Source organism: Lissotriton vulgaris, chromosome 4_1 (assembly GCF_964263255.1).
Source record: "Lissotriton vulgaris chromosome 4_1, aLisVul1.2, whole genome shotgun sequence".
In the NCBI taxonomy this organism is placed as follows: domain Eukaryota; kingdom Metazoa; phylum Chordata; class Amphibia; order Caudata; family Salamandridae; genus Lissotriton; species Lissotriton vulgaris.
Window position 1 is genome coordinate 1,497,895,054 of NC_141691.1, and position 16,080 is coordinate 1,497,911,133.

The window sequence follows — 16,080 nt, forward strand, 5'->3', positions numbered from 1 at the left end:
TAAGTATTTTTAAACCTCGTTGTTCTGTAGTATTTAGGGGGATGAGGAGTGGGAATTTTTCACCCCTAAAAGTTTTTTTTCACCCTTAAAAGTTTTTTCTACCTCCGCCAGGGCTGTAGTATTTCAGTGTTTGATTCCGCTGAGTTCTGTAAATGTTTTTATCCTCCCCTGTTCTCTTTGTGCCTTGTTTGGCCTTTCCTCCATCTTCCCCATCAAGTACCTTAGACGAGCGTGTACCTGGAAAAGCCACACTCCTCCAGGAATGTGGCATGACACCTTCCAATACCGCAGGCTTCATACAGCTTCTGCAGCTTCTGCCAGTGACTCTGGAACAGGCCTCTCTTCCTGCCTTTAGGGGGGGAGTGCTGGTTCTTGTCATCGGAGCTCTTCCGATGTGGACTTCCGCTTGCTGGGTAGTTGTGGAGAGGCATCTGTCTCTCTTTCCTCTTGCTACTATGGTGACACTGTTTTTTATTCACCCACGAAGATTCCATCCTTCTCTACTTTTCCAGATTCCAAGTAACCGTCTCTGAGAGGTCGGATTGTGATTGGGTCAATTGAATCTTGGAAAGAAGTACAGAAGTCTGGTTTCTTAAAGTGACCGTCTTATTTGTAACATGATTCTTCCTCAAGGATGGTAGAAAAGGGACAAAGGGGCTGAAAATAAAGGAGAGGCATAACAATAGGGGGTAACTGATCATCCTCCCCCTATTTTTCATATATTTCCTGAAGTGAATCTGTTACTTCATGCCATCCCACGGAACACTTCGAGAACAACAATCTGCTGGACACCTCCAAATCTGAATTCCGCACCAACAACAGCATATAAACCGCAATGATCATTGCCAACTGTTGGACTTGGCCCTTAAGGCAGGTTCACCCCTAATCTTTTTGCTTTAGATCTGTGATCTGTATGGATGATTTTCTGGGCTGTGCACACTTTTTCCATGTGTCCCAGAGTAAAGTGCGTGCATGTAGTTAGGCTGGCCTGCTCTCCCATGGGAATGCATGGGGAATGACTGTGTCCCTGGTAGTTCCTGATGCGTGGGGAGTGCATGCTCGAATTTGATATGTGCGAGCTCGTGGGAATGAATGCTTCGCAACGGTGTATGTGGCATGTGTGTGTCATGTGTAGAAATGCCACTTCTAGGACTTGGCATATTAATGTAAAATATGCCTGTTGTGTGATTGGCTGGAGCTGGCTGGTGAGCCTGGCTCCAGGAAGGCTGGATGGGTCAGCCTTGTGGTGAGTGTGAGATTAGCATGTTGATGGCCTGGGAGGAGTGCACCTGGTCCCTGATGGGCCTGGACTTTCCCCACACAATGCTGGCTCCACCCCCTGTAGTGCGACTGATGTCCCTAGCCCTGCCAGTGAATGAAATGGGTGGTTGAGCTATCAAGGGTACTTCAAAACCAGCTGCGACTGGTTTGCCCCCACCCTGCACCTACAGACAAAGGGAATTTACTGTATAAGAAGGGGCTGTGTCCCCATACAATTGGGTTCTTGGTTCTGTTTTGGATCTTTGCCGGAGGGGGCTGCTCTGCTGCTTGGGCCAGAAGGACCGCCACTTGGCTTGTCTCCCTGCCTGGAGACCCAGAGTGCTGGCTCTGGCCCTGCCTTGCCCCCCTGCCTGCCTCCAGACCCTGCTGGAGCTTTGCTTTGGACCCCTAGCGCTGTGGGAGCTGGATTCTGTCCTCTAGCGCTGGGGAGCGCTTTACTTTTGCTCTTGGCGCTTGAGAGCGATTTATTTTCCTTTTAGCGCTGAGCGAGCTTCTCTTGGCGCTTGAGAGCGCTTTACTTTGTCCCTGAGCGCTGGGGAGCACTCTTTGTGCAGCCGGTGCCCACCCGGCATTGGACCCAGATTTGCAGTTTTTCGATCAAGCGAGTGCCCACCTCGCTTTATATTTTATTTCCAAGCCGGTGCCCACCCGGCATTGCCCCATTTTATTTGATTATTTAAAAGCTGGTGCCCACCCGGCATTGCCCCGTGTATCACCGCCGCAGAACCGGGCCAAGAGGAAGCAGCCGCTGATGTCATCGCCAGGCCGCGCTGGGATTGGTCCAGCCGGCCGAGCCTCCCACCGTGTCACCGGGGGATGAGCCGAGAAGCAGGAAGCAGCCTGCCGTGTCCTTGAGGCTCCCCGTGTGAAGAGGAGCCCCGCGCTGCTGAAGAGGTGAGCCGGCAGTGCTCCTGCCCCCGCAGCACCCGCGAGGAACCGGTGAGTGCGGGGACAGGGTCTTTGGTCCATTTAGAGCGGCCCCGGTTGGCAGAGGGCCGCTCCAACGACGCCCACATCTCTATGTTTAGGAGTCCCGAGGCTCCTGGGGGCAATTTGAATCTACGAGCCTGAGAGGCTCCGGGCATCCCCGTTTTCGAGTCCCCCGTGAGGGACTCCCACGATGCCCACAGTTGATGTAGAGCCACAAGGGGCTCAGAGGGCATTTCCTTACGTTGCGAGCCCGGAGAGGCTCGATTGCCGGCACCCTCGCTCCTCGAGCCCTGAGAGAGGCTCCTGCGTGCCATATTTGTTTTAGAGCCCCAGAAAGGCTCTTGAGCGCCCATATGTGTTTAGAGCGCTGAAGCTCTTAGGTGCCAGCACCTGTGTTCTTGAGCCCACGATGCTCCAACGTTGCCCATCTTTGATTCACAACTGTCCAGCACTTAGTGGACAGTTGCTACGTTTAGGCTTTGTGTTCTGTGCTGCCTGCGCAGACCCCCTGACATTGAGACTCAGGGCATTCAGCCCCTTGCGAGGCCAGTTGGCCTGAGGGACAATCCTAGTGTTGTGCTCTGTGCACCCTGCGCATTGTAATTTACTGATATATGTGATTCTTGCGCAAATGTTCTAACCTGCACCTCTGAATGTGTTTTAATGCCTCATGTGCGATTGTTGATGTCCCATTACCTTTGCTAAAAGTGACCTGCTTAGGTATTTTATGTTTATCTCCTTTGCTAAATGTGACCTGCTTAGGTGATTGTTTAGGTTTCCTTCCCTTTGCTAAAAGGGACCTGCTTAGGTGATGGTATTCCTTCCTTAGGTCCTGATGGTAAGGTCCTAGTTCCCTGCGTGATTTTCCTACAGTGTTTAGGGTTGCGTAGGAGGTATTTACTCTTTACCAGTGATTACTGGTTGTGTGCTACATGTACTATTTTGGTGCTAGTCATTATATGTGTATGTGCTAAGTGTATACCTACAAGTATTATTTCTAACAAGTGCCTACCCCTGACAGTGGTCCATGTGGCCCTGTCCTGTACATAATCCCTTGTAAATTCTGCCTGTGCCTGTTGGCACATTGTAAAGTTTGTGTGTTATCTAATGTGTTTTTACTATAATACAAAGGCTATTTTTTATATAACCTTGTGTGGAGTTTCCTTTGTGGTGGGCCTTGGGTGTTGTTGCTGGGGTGCGTGCGCAAATACTTAACTCATACCGCCTCCAAGTTTAGCCTTGCTGCTCGCGCCACGTTACCTAGAGGGTGAGCAGGGGTTATCTTGGCGTGTAACTCCCTTGCCCTGACTTAGGAGTGGTGGTCTCTGACTGACTTTGGCGTGAGCCCTGGCCAGCCAGGGACCCCGTTTCTAACATTGGACGCAGCGGTGAGGATAAGGATTTGTGTTTGCGCTGTACCACAGTGGCAACAGGCCACACTTCAAAGCCCTACATTTTTAGATAACCACATTTTTGGGGATTATTGTTTTTTAGGTGAAGATCAGTATTGCTTCTCCTGAAAGGTGTCATTTTGTATTTTGTCCAGTACCTTGTTCCCCGCCCTGCTCCCAGAGTTTGGTACCTGTGTCGCTTGTGGTCAGGTTGAGAAAATCAGGGGTGGTTGAAACTGCCTTACCAGTCCGAGGGGAGGGTTGTGTGTGAATGAGTGTGTGTTACACTGGACAGTGGAGTGCAAGTTCTCTGAGATAGGAATCTTGCTGAATTGTGTTGCTTGTATTCTCCTGTTTAGCTCAGACCCCCAGGTTCCCTGTGTCAAACTTTTCTTGAGAACGTCTGCCAAAATGGAGCCTGCTTTTGATCTCTGTGGTCTTTTTAGATACAGTAGGTTAGAGCTGGTCAGATTCTGTGAAAAGGGAGGCATAGAGGTGAGTGAGTTGGTTACTCAGTCCCAGCTTAGGGACAGCCTGATCCTATGGCAAAAGGATCAGTGGGATCTTGATCACAGTGAGAGAGATAGGCCCCGGGCCACACGCCATGAGGGTGGTGAGTCTGTGGGGAGCCCTGAAGATTCTGATGAAGAATGTGAGTTGGATGGTGATGACAGTGGATGGATGTCAGCAGATAGTGAGGACCCCATAGATAGGGAGTCCCTTGCTGGGTCCAGTGTCAGTACCAGTGCCCCATCCCTTTCCCTGTCCCCAGAGGAGTGGTTGGATAGGAAGGAAGAGAGGGCCTTGTTCAGGGAGAAGGTAGCCCTCGAGAGTAGGTTATCCCCTGAGTGCAATTGTAATTGTCTGGATTCCCCAGGGAGGGTGGAGTCCAGTGGTGGCAGCTTTTTAAATGTCAGCATAGACAGTCCCACTCCCAGTTCCCCGAGCATGGTACCTGTTTCCCTAGAAGAGGAGAATAGGTTCAGGTTTAGGAACCTTAGGAAACCATCTCACCAGGAGTGGGGGTATTTTGTGGATGACTGTTCAGATGCAATGTGGGACTGGCTGAGGGCTAACTCGGACAATGAGGTGGACAGTGTGGTAAATATGTTCCTCAAAGAGCAGTTGCTCAGTGTTGTTAGTCCAGAGTTGCGCCAGCACCTGCTGAAGTTGAAGTGTTTTTGTCCTTGGGACCTTGCAGAGGAAGCAGACCGATGGGAAGGTGCAAGAGGTTCCTTAGCGTCGCTAGTGAGTGATTCCAATAATAGTGGGTCAGGTTTTCTCCAACCCAGCGTGGTGGAGGAGGGTGAGAGTAGCCCAGCTAGGTCCCAGTATAGTGAGGAGGGTGTAGGGGCTTACTGCCTGTCTCAGTGGAGCGGGAGTGAGTGTGAGACCGAGAGTCCCCAGAAGCCCGAAGCCCTGCCTCAGAGCCTGGATGGTTTCTTTAGGGAACACCAGGGTGGGGACCTAAGCTTACCTGTTAGTTCACTTGAGGGAGATCTCCTACTGTGTGGAGGACCTGGAGCTTCTATGGTTGTAGAGTCTGGCAGTACTGCTCCAGTAGGGAGAGTACAGAAGTCCAGTGAAAAGAGTGATGAGGGGAGAGGATGTGAGTCCCCAGAAGTCCTGGAGTGCCAGGCAGTGATTCCACCAAAGGTTATAGACCGGAGGTTGGAGGTCCAGTTTCAGGGTTTGCCTGACCTGAAGGGTGGGAATACTGTAATCAGTCTCCTGACCAGTTCTTTCTCCAGAGGTACCGCCCCGGTTGGGAGGGAGCAGGACTCTGGAAGGGGGTGCAGAGGGTAGGAGAGCCCACCTCTGACCCCGGTACCACCTGAGGGGTTAAACCCTAGGTTGGGAGAATGGTGTTTAGAGTGTACCCCTCGCAGGAGGCGGAGGAACCCTAGGAGAAGAGGTAAGGGGAGGAGAACCTTCCCTGAGACTCCTGGTCCACCTAAGGTTGTAGACCCTAGGCTGGAGAACCAGTGGCAGTCTAATAATAATAATAATATTAATATGAAATTTGTAGCGCGCTCAGTTACCCAGGGGCATACCGGCGCTGAACAGAATGAAGAAGGGAAAGCTCAGACTCAGTCACTACACAGGAAACAAATGCGTCTTCAGGAGTTTCCTAAAGTGCAGAATGTTAGGGTCCGAACGAATCTTAAAGGGCAGGGAGTTCCACAGTGCCGCCACTTGCACTGAAAAACGCCGGCCCCCAGAGCGAGCTCTTTTTACTCTGGTTAACTGCAGAAGACGTCCTTGGTCCGATCGCAGTGGCCGTGTGGGTTTATAGGGGCGTGCCATATTGGACAAGATAGAAGGGCCCCTACCATGCAAGATTTTATGGGCCGTGCATAACGCTTTAAATTTCACCCGCTCCTTAACCGGGAGCCAGTGAAGCGTTTTCAGGGCAGGAGCAGCTGAATGTCTTCTAGGAACCTCCATCAGCAGTCTAGCGGCTGCATTCTGCACCTGTTGAAGGGTCCTAAAGGTTGCTTCCGGAGCGCCAAGGAACAGTGCGTTCCCGTAGTCAAGTCTCGACAAGATTAAACCATGAATCAGAAGCTTCCTGGATGGATTGGGGAGAAGTGGTAGCACCTTACGCGCTGACCGCAACAGGCCAAAACACACCCCTGCGGTCTTCCTAGCATGTGTCCTAAAGGACAGGTCTTCCTCCAGACATACTCCTAGGCTCTTAATCTCCTTCTTAGGAGATGTCGGGTCACCCAGAGACCGAGGCCAGCAACTGGCGATGAGCGAAGGCCTAGATTTGCCTAGCAACATAAGCTCAGTTTTCTGTCCGTTGAGCTTAAGGGCAGAGTGGGACATCCAACAATGGACGTTGGCAAGGCAGTCATGAAGAACCTCTGGTTGTTCCGCCAGCTGGGTAAGGCCTACAACCAGCTGAGTATCATCAGCATAGCTGATGATCTTCACTCCTGAAGGGGAGACCACTCTCTCAAGTGAAGTCATATAGACGTTAAATAAGGTAGGGCTCAATGATGAGCCCTGCGGGACTCCACATTGAAGAGGGAACAGGGTCGACTGCTCTGCCCCTTCCCAGACTTGATAGAAGCGGTCAGAGAGGAAGGACTCAAGCCATTTGAGGGCCATCCCCGTGACACCCGCCTCTGACAGTCGTTGGAGGAGCACCTGGTGACTCATGGTGTCGAAGGCTTCACTCAAGTCCAGGAGGATCACTGCCACTGACCCCCCCGTATCAAGAATGCTCCTTGCTTCCTCCACCACTGCCAATAAGGCCGTGTCCGTCCCCTGACCAGGGCAAAAGCCCGTCTGGGAGTCTCCCAGCAAATGATGGGATTCTAGGTGGTACGAGAGCTGGCGATTAACCATCTTTTCTGCGATTTTTGAAAAACCGGGCAAAAGGGAAATAGGTTTAAAATTGGCCAGATTCGGGGGATCTAAGCCAGGTTTTTTCAGCAGTGCTTTAACAACTGCTTTTTTCCATCTCTGCGGCACCGTGCCCTGGGAGAGGGAAAGGTTGATAAGATCTGTAAGCGGGGCAGAAAGAGTGTTTGCCACTTGTTTGAGCCATTTCATGGGCACCGGGTCGCTCGGAAACCCACTCTTCATCCCTTTCAGAACTTTTACGACCTCCTCCTCGGAAAAAGGGCCAAAAGAGGACAACTCAAAGGGACATATTCCTGGGCTAGAGTACATCTCTAGATTCTGAGATGTCGCAGGCAATGAAGAAAGAATCTTCTCTATTTTGGAATCAAAGAAGTCTGCCAGCTCTTCACATTTTTCTTGGGGGTTGTTGTGCACGACTGGAGGAACTGGAGCCTTCAGCAGTTCCTTAAAAATCTTAAAGGATTCCCCTGATGAGTTACTCGCCCTATCAATCCTATCGCTGAAATAACTTCTTTTGGCATTTTTCAAGGCAGCTTTATACTTCCTCATCGATACCTTGTAGTGTTCTCGACTTTCTTTCGTCAGCTTTCTCCTCCATGCCCTTTCTAATCTTTTACAGGGTGTTCTGAGACCCCTAAGTTCAGGGGTGTACCAGGGAGCGGAACCGGCTCTTCTTTCCCTAATGGGCCTTTTCTTTTCCGGAATTAATAAGTCAAGGGAATTGATTAACCAATTTCCCACATGCTGATCAGCAGTGATAGGGTCAGAGACCGAAGGAGGGCAGGTTCTCGCTAACTCAGCCGCCCAGTTATCCACTGGCAGCCTAGACCAGAGCCGTTCAACTGAATACCGTCTAGGTACAGGATCTCTCCCCTTCCCCAACTGCCATTTGAGGGGGACTAGACAATGGTCTGTCCAGGGAAGAGGCAGGGGCTGAAGGGCTTGAAGATTCTCTGAGTTCGTGAAGGCCACATCCAGCTGATGACCTTTAAAATGGGTAGCTCCGACGTTAACAAGATGCAAATCAAGTGCACCCAACATGCTTTGTAGCTCTCTCGCCACTGCATCACAGGGATCATCGAAATGCAGGTTGAGATCCCCCAACACTATAAAGTTGGAGGAGGCGGCAGCTAGTTGTATCACCACCTCAAGGAAGGAGTCTATGAAATTTCCTATCGCTGCAGGAGGCCGATAGGCGAGAAGGCCCGAGATATAGATGGTGGACGATATGCGTAGCGAGAATGGACAGCCTTCAGAGTTATCAATACCGCAATCTACCGCTTAACATACATATTTGTCTCTGTACAAAATGGCCACTCTTCCCCCTCTCCCCTCCGGCCTATTTAGATGAAACATGAGATATCCCGGAGGGAGGGCTTTAACAATATCAGGTCCTGAGCAAGAGGTCAGCCAAGTTTCCGTAAGGAGGAGGGCATCCAAACTGTGGTCTACAATCAACGAGTTTATTTCAGTGGCATGACAGGGTAATGACCTGCAATTAAGCAAAGCCATAGAAATCTGGAATCGATCTGTGGGTGGGCTACCAGAGCCACATAGAAGGCAGTTTTTATAAGAGGTACTTTCTGCCCATTGGTAGATACAACTAGGATGTCTGGGGGCGCGTAGCGACAATAAAGTATCACTAGAGTACCTGCAAGTTGAATCCGTAAGTCAAGCAGGGTTGGGCAGAGTGACATGGCCTGTGCCCGTCTGGGCCCGGACGGGCACAGACGGGCTTGAAACTGGCGAAACCCCAGGCGACGTTCCGGCTACGACGCTGCGTGATGACGCTGCGCGTCAGCATGGCTGTCTAGCCCTGTCTTGCAGGCAGGAAGAGTGGAAAATGGCTATTATGTGCCAGGGGTTACTACCCCCCACTTTGTGAGTAGGCAGGAACCAGTGGCACCTGGGTGGCCTAGGGCCTGGTCCTGGCCGAGGGCAGCTGGAGAGTACCAGTGGGGTAGTCCAGTTAGTCCCTACCATAGTTTTAGAAAGAACTCCAGAGGTTCACCGCGGCGTAAAACAGGAGGGTATCCCTGCAGTTGCGGGCCCGCGTCAGTGTTTTATCGCCCCAAGCAGGGAAGCCCTTCACGGTGGTGATTGGTCTGCCCTGCGTTTTGACTGGAAGGGGGTTGTGTTGGACTTGGCCCTTAAGGCAGGTTCACCCCTAATCTTTTTGCTTTAGATCTGTGATCTGTATGGATGATTTTCTGGGCTGTGCACACTTTTTCCCTGTGTCCCAGAGTAAAGTGCGTGCATGTAGTTAGGCTGGCCTGCTCTCCCATGGGAATGCATGGGGAATGACTGTGTCCCTGGTAGTTCCTGATGCGTGGGGAGTGCATGCTCGAGTTTGATATGTGCGAGCTCGTGGGAATGAATGCTTCGCAACGGTGTATGTGGCATGTGTGTGTCATGTGTAGAAATGCCACTTCTAGGACTTGGCATATTAATGTAAAATATGCCTGTTGTGTGATTGGCTGGAGCTGGCTGGTGAGCCTGGCTCCAGGAAGGCTGGATGGGTCAGCCCGGTGGTGAGTGTGAGATTAGCATGTTGATGGCCTGGGAGGAGTGCACCTGGTCCCTGATGGGCCTGGACTTTCCCCACACAATGCTGGCTCCACCCCCTGTAGTGCGACTGATGTCCCTAGCCCTGCCAGTAAATGAAATGGGTGGTTGAGCTATCAAGGGTACTTCAAAACCAGCTGCGACTGGTTTGCCCCCACCCTGCACCTACAGACAAAGGGAATTTACTGTATAAGAAGGGGCTGTGTCCCCATACAATTGGGTTCTTGGTTCTGTTTTGGATCTTTGCCGGAGGGGGCTGCTCTGCTGCTTGGGCCAGAAGGACCGCCACTTGGCTTGTCTCCCTGCCTGGAGACCCAGTGTGCTGGCTCTGGCCCTGCCTTGCCCCCCTGCCTGCCTCCAGACCCTGCTGGAGCTTTGCTTTGGACCCCTAGCGCTGTGGGAGCTGGATTCTGTCCTCTAGCGCTGGGGAGCGCTTTACTTTTGCTCTTGGCGCTTGAGAGCGATTTATTTTTCTTTTAGCGCTGAGCGCGCTTCTCTTGGCGCTTGAGAGCGCTTTACTTTGTCCCTGAGCGCTGGGGAGCACTCTTTGTGCAGCCGGTGCCCACCCGGCATTGGACCCAGATTTGCAGTTTTTCGATCAAGCGAGTGCCCACCTCGCTCCAACGACGCCCACATCTCTATGTTTAGGAGTCCCGAGGCTCCTGGGGGCAATTTGAATCTACGAGCCTGAGAGGCTCCGGGCATCCCCGTTTTCGAGTCCCCCGTGAGGGACTCCCACGATGCCCACAGTTGATGTAGAGCCACAAGGGGCTCAGAGGGCATTTCCTTACTTTGCGAGCCCGGAGAGGCTCGATTGCCGGCACCCTCGCTCCTCGAGCCCTGAGAGAGGCTCCTGCGTGCCATATTTGTTTTAGAGCCCCAGAAAGGCTCTTGAGCGCCCATATGTGTTTAGAGCGCTGAAGCTCTTAGGTGCCAGCACCTGTGTTCTTGAGCCCACGATGCTCCAACGTTGCCCATCTTTGATTCACAACTGTCCAGCACTTAGTGGACAGTTGCTACGTTTAGGCTTTGTGTTCTGTGCTGCCTGCGCAGACCCCCTGACATTGAGACTCAGGGCATTCAGCCCCTTGCGAGGCCAGTTGGCCTGAGGGACAATCCTAGTGTTGTGCTCTGTGCACCCTGCGCATTGTAATTTACTGATATATGTGATTCTTGCGCAAATGTTCTAACCTGCACCTCTGAATGTGTTTTAATGCCTCATGTGCGATTGTTGATGTCCCATTACCTTTGCTAAAAGTGACCTGCTTAGGTATTTTATGTTTATCTCCTTTGCTAAATGTGACCTGCTTAGGTGATTGTTTAGGTTTCCTTCCCTTTGCTAAAAGGGACCTGCTTAGGTGATGGTATTCCTTCCTTAGGTCCTGATGATAAGGTCCTAGTTCCCTGCGTGATTTTCCTACAGTGTTTAGGGTTGCGTAGGAGGTATTTACTCTTTACCAGTGATTACTGGTTGTGTGCTACATGTACTATTTTGGTGCTAGTCATTATATGTTTATGTGCTAAGTGTATACCTACAAGTATTATTTCTAACAAGTGCCTACCCCTGACAGTGGTCCATGTGGCCCTGTCCTGTACATAATCCCTTGTAAATTCTGCCTGTGCCTGTTGGCACATTGTAAAGTTTGTGTGTTATCTAATGTGTTTTTACTATAATACAAAGGCTATTTTTTATATAACCTTGTGTGGAGTTTCCTTTGTGGTGGGCCTTGGGTGTTGTTGCTGGGGTGCGTGCGCAAATACTTAACTCATACCGCCTCCAAGTTTAGCCTTGCTGCTCGCGCCACATTACCTAGAGGGTGAGCAGGGGTTATCTTGGCGTGTAACTCCCTTGCCCTGACTTAGGAGTGGTGGTCTCTGACTGACTTTGGCGTGAGCCCTGGCCAGCCAGGGACCCCGTTTCTAACATTGGACGCAGCGGTGAGGATAAGGATTTGTGTTTGCGCTGTACCACAGTGGCAACAGGCCACACTTCAAAGCCCTACATTTTTAGATAACCACATTTTTGGGGATTATTGTTTTTTAGGTGAAGATCAGTATTGCTTCTCCTGAAAGGTGTCATTTTGTATTTTGTCCAGTACCTTGTTCCCCGCCCTGCTCCCAGAGTTTGGTACCTGTGTCGCTTGTGGTCAGGTTGAGAAAATCAGGGGTGGTTGAAACTGCCTTACCAGTCCGAGGGGAGGGTTGTGTGTGAATGAGTGTGTGTTACACTGGACAGTGGAGTGCAAGTTCTCTGAGATAGGAATCTTGCTGAATTTTGTTGCTTGTATTCTCCTGTTTAGCTCAGACCCCCAGGTTCCCTGTGTCAAACTTTTCTTGAGAACGTCTGCCAAAATGGAGCCTGCTTTTGATCTCTGTGGTCTTTTTAGATACAGTAGGTTAGAGCTGGTCAGATTCTGTGAAAAGGGAGGCATAGAGGTGAGTGAGTTGGTTACTCAGTCCCAGCTTAGGGACAGCCTGATCCTATGGCAAAAGGATCAGTGGGATCTTGATCACAGTGAGAGAGATAGGCCCCGGGCCACACGCCATGAGGGTGGTGAGTCTGTGGGGAGCCCTGAAGATTCTGATGAAGAATGTGAGTTGGATGGTGATGACAGTGGATGGATGTCAGCAGATAGTGAGGACCCCATAGATAGGGAGTCCCTTGCTGGGTCCAGTGTCAGTACCAGTGCCCCATCCCTTTCCCTGTCCCCAGAGGAGTGGTTGGATAGGAAGGAAGAAAGGGCCTTGTTCAGGGAGAAGGTAGCCCTCAAGAGTAGGTTATCCCCTGAGTGCAGTTGTAATTGTCTGGATTCCCCAGGGAGGGTGGAGTCCAGTGGTGGCAGCTTTTTAAATGTCAGCATAGACAGTCCCACTCCCAGTTCCCCGAGCATGGTACCTGTTTCCCTAGAAGAGGAGAATAGGTTCAGGTTTAGGAACCTTAGGAAACCATCTCACCAGGAGTGGGGGTATTTTGTGGATGACTGTTCAGATGCAATGTGGGACTGGCTGAGGGCTAACTCGGACAATGAGGTGGACAGTGTGGTAAATATGTTCCTCAAAGAGCAGTTGCTCAGTGTTGTTAGTCCAGAGTTGCGCCAGCACCTGCTGAAGTTGAAGTGTTTTTGTCCTTGGGACCTTGCAGAGGAAGCAGACCGATGGGAAGGTGCAAGAGGTTCCTTAGCGTCGCTAGTGAGTGATTCCAATAATAGTGGGTCAGGTTTTCTCCAACCCAGCGTGGTGGAGGAGGGTGAGAGTAGCCCAGCTAGGTCCCAGTATAGTGAGGAGGGTGTAGGGGCTTACTGCCTGTCTCAGTGGAGCGGGAGTGAGTGTGAGACCGAGAGTCCCCAGAAGCCCGAAGCCCTGCCTCAGAGCCTGGATGGTTTCTTTAGGGAACACCAGGGTGGGGACCTAAGCTTACCTGTTAGTTCACTTGAGGGAGATCTCCTACTGTGTGGAGGACCTGGAGCTTCTATGGTTGTAGAGTCTGGCAGTACTGCTCCAGTAGGGAGAGTACAGAAGTCCAGTGAAAAGAGTGATGAGGGGAGAGGATGTGAGTCCCCAGAAGTCCTGGAGTGCCAGGCAGTGATTCCACCAAAGGTTATAGACCGGAGGTTGGAGGTCCAGTTTCAGGGTTTGCCTGACCTGAAGGGTGGGAATACTGTAATCAGTCTCCTGACCAGTTCTTTCTCCAGAGGTACCGCCCCGGTTGGGAGGGAGCAGGACTCTGGAAGGGGGTGCAGAGGGTGGGAGAGCCCACCTCTGACCCCGGTACCACCTGAGGGGTTAAACCCTAGGTTGGGAGAATGGTGTTTAGAGTGTACCCCTCGCAGGAGGCGGAGGAACCCTAGGAGAAGAGGTAAGGGGAGGAGAGCCTTCCCTGAGACTCCTGGTCCACCTAAGGTTGTAGACCCTAGGCTGGAGAACCAGTGGCAGTCTAATAATAATAATAATAATAATAATAATAATATGAAATTTGTAGCGCGCTCAGTTACCCAGGGGCATACCGGCGCTGAACAGAATGAAGAAGGGAAAGCTCAGACTCAGTCACTACACAGGAAACAAATGCGTCTTCAGGAGTTTCCTAAAGTGCAGAATGTTAGGGTCCGAACGAATCTTAAAGGGCAGGGAGTTCCACAGTGCCGCCACTTGCACTGAAAAACGCCGGCCCCCAGAGCGAGCTCTTTTTACTCTGGTTAACTGCAGAAGACGTCCTTGGTCCGATCGCAGTGGCCGTGTGGGTTTATAGGGGCATGCCATATTGGACAAGATAGAAGGGCCCCTACCATGCAAGATTTTATGGGCCGTGCATAACGCTTTAAATTTCACCCGCTCCTTAACCGGGAGCCAGTGAAGCGTTTTCAGGGCAGGAGCAGCTGAATGTCTTCTAGGAACCTCCATCAGCAGTCTAGCGGCTGCATTCTGCACCTGTTGAAGGGTCCTAAAGGTCGCTTCCGGAGCGCCAAGGAACAGTGCGTTCCCGTAGTCAAGTCTCGACAAGATTAAACCATGAATCAGAAGCTTCCTGGATGGATTGGGGAGCAGTGGTAGCACCTTACGCGCTGACCGCAACAGGCCAAAACACACCCCTGCGGTCTTCCTAGCATGTGTCCTAAAGGACAGGTCTTCCTCCAGCCATACTCCTAGGCTCTTAATCTCCTTCTTAGGAGATGTCGGGTCACCCAGAGACCGAGGCCAGCAACTGGCGATGAGCGAAGGCCTAGATTTGCCTAGCAACATAAGCTCAGTTTTCTGTCCGTTGAGCTTAAGGGCAGAGTGGGACATCCAACAATGGACGTTGGCAAGGCAGTCATGAAGAACCTCTGGTTGTTCCGCCAGCTGGGTAAGGCCTACAACCAGCTGAGTATCATCAGCATAGCTGATGATCTTCACTCCTGAAGGGGAGACCACTCTCTCAAGTGAAGTCATATAGACGTTAAATAAGGTAGGGCTCAATGATGAGCCCTGCGGGACTCCACATTGAAGAGGGAACAGGGTCGACTGCTCTGCCCCTTCCCAGACTTGATAGAAGCGGTCAGAGAGGAAGGACTCAAGCCATTTGAGGGCCATCCCCGTGACACCCACCTCTGACAGTCGTTGGAGGAGCACCTGGTGACTCATGGTGTCGAAGGCTTCACTCAAGTCCAGGAGGATCACTGCCACTGACCCCCCCGTATCAAGAATGCTCCTTGCTTCCTCCACCACTGCCAATAAGGCCGTGTCCGTCCCCTGACCAGGGCAAAAGCCCGTCTGGGAGTCTCCCAGCAAATGATGGGATTCTAGGTGGTACGAGAGCTGGCGTTTAACCATCTTTTCTGCGATTTTTGAAAAACCGGGCAAAAGGGAAATAGGTTTAAAATTGGCCAGATTCGGGGGATCTAAGCCAGGTTTTTTCAGCAGTGCTTTAACAACTGCTTTTTTCCATCTCTGCGGCACCGTGCCCTGGGAGAGGGAAAGGTTGATAAGATCTGTAAGCGGGGCAGAAAGAGTGTTTGCCACTTGTTTGAGCCATTTCATGGGCACCGGGTCGCTCGGAAACCCACTCTTCATCCCTTTCAGAACTTTTACGACCTCCTCCTCGGAAAAAGGGCCAAAAGAGGACAGCTCAAAGGGACATATTCCTGGGCTAGAGTCCATCTCCAGATTCTGAGATGTCGCAGGCAATGAAGACAGAATCTTCTCTATTTTGGAATCAAAGAAGTCTGCCAGCTCTTCACATTTTTCTTGGGGGTTGTTGTGCACGACTGGAGGAACCGGAGCCTTCAGCAGTTCCTTAAAAATCTTAAAGGATTCCCCTGATGAGTTACTCGCCCTATCAATCCTATCGCTGAAATAACTTCTTTTGGCATCTTTCAAGGCAGCTTTATACTTCCTCATCGATACCTTGTAGTTTTCTCGACTTTCTTCCGTCAGCTTTCTCCTCCATGCCCTTTCTAATCTTTTACAGGGTGTTCTGAGACCCCTAAGTTCAGGGGTGTACCAGGGAGTGGAACCGGCTCTTCTTTCCCTAATGGGCCTTTTCTTTTCCGGAATTAATAAGTCAAGGGAATTGATTAACCAATTTCCCACATGCTGATCAGCAGTGATAGGGTCAGAGACCGAAGGAGGGCAGGTTCTCGCTAACTCAGCCGCCCAGTTATCCACTGGCAGCCTAGACCAGAGCCGTTCAACTGAATACCGTCTAGGTACAGGATCTCTCCCCTTCCCCAACTGCCATTTGAGGGGGACTAGACAATGGTCTGTCCAGGGAAGAGGCAGGGGCTGAAGGGCTTGAAGATTCTCTGAGTTCGTGAAGGCCACATCCAGCTGATGACCTTTAAAATGGGTAGCTCCGACGTTAACAAGATGCAAATCAAGTGCACCCAACATGCTTTGTAGCTCTCTCGCCACTGCATCACAGGGATCATCGAAATGCAGGTTGAGATCCCCCAACACTATAAAGTTGGAGGAGGCGGCAGCTAGTTGTATCACCACCTCAAGGAAGGAGTCTATGAAATTTCCTATCGCTGCAGGAGGCCGATAGGCGAGAAGGCCCGAGATT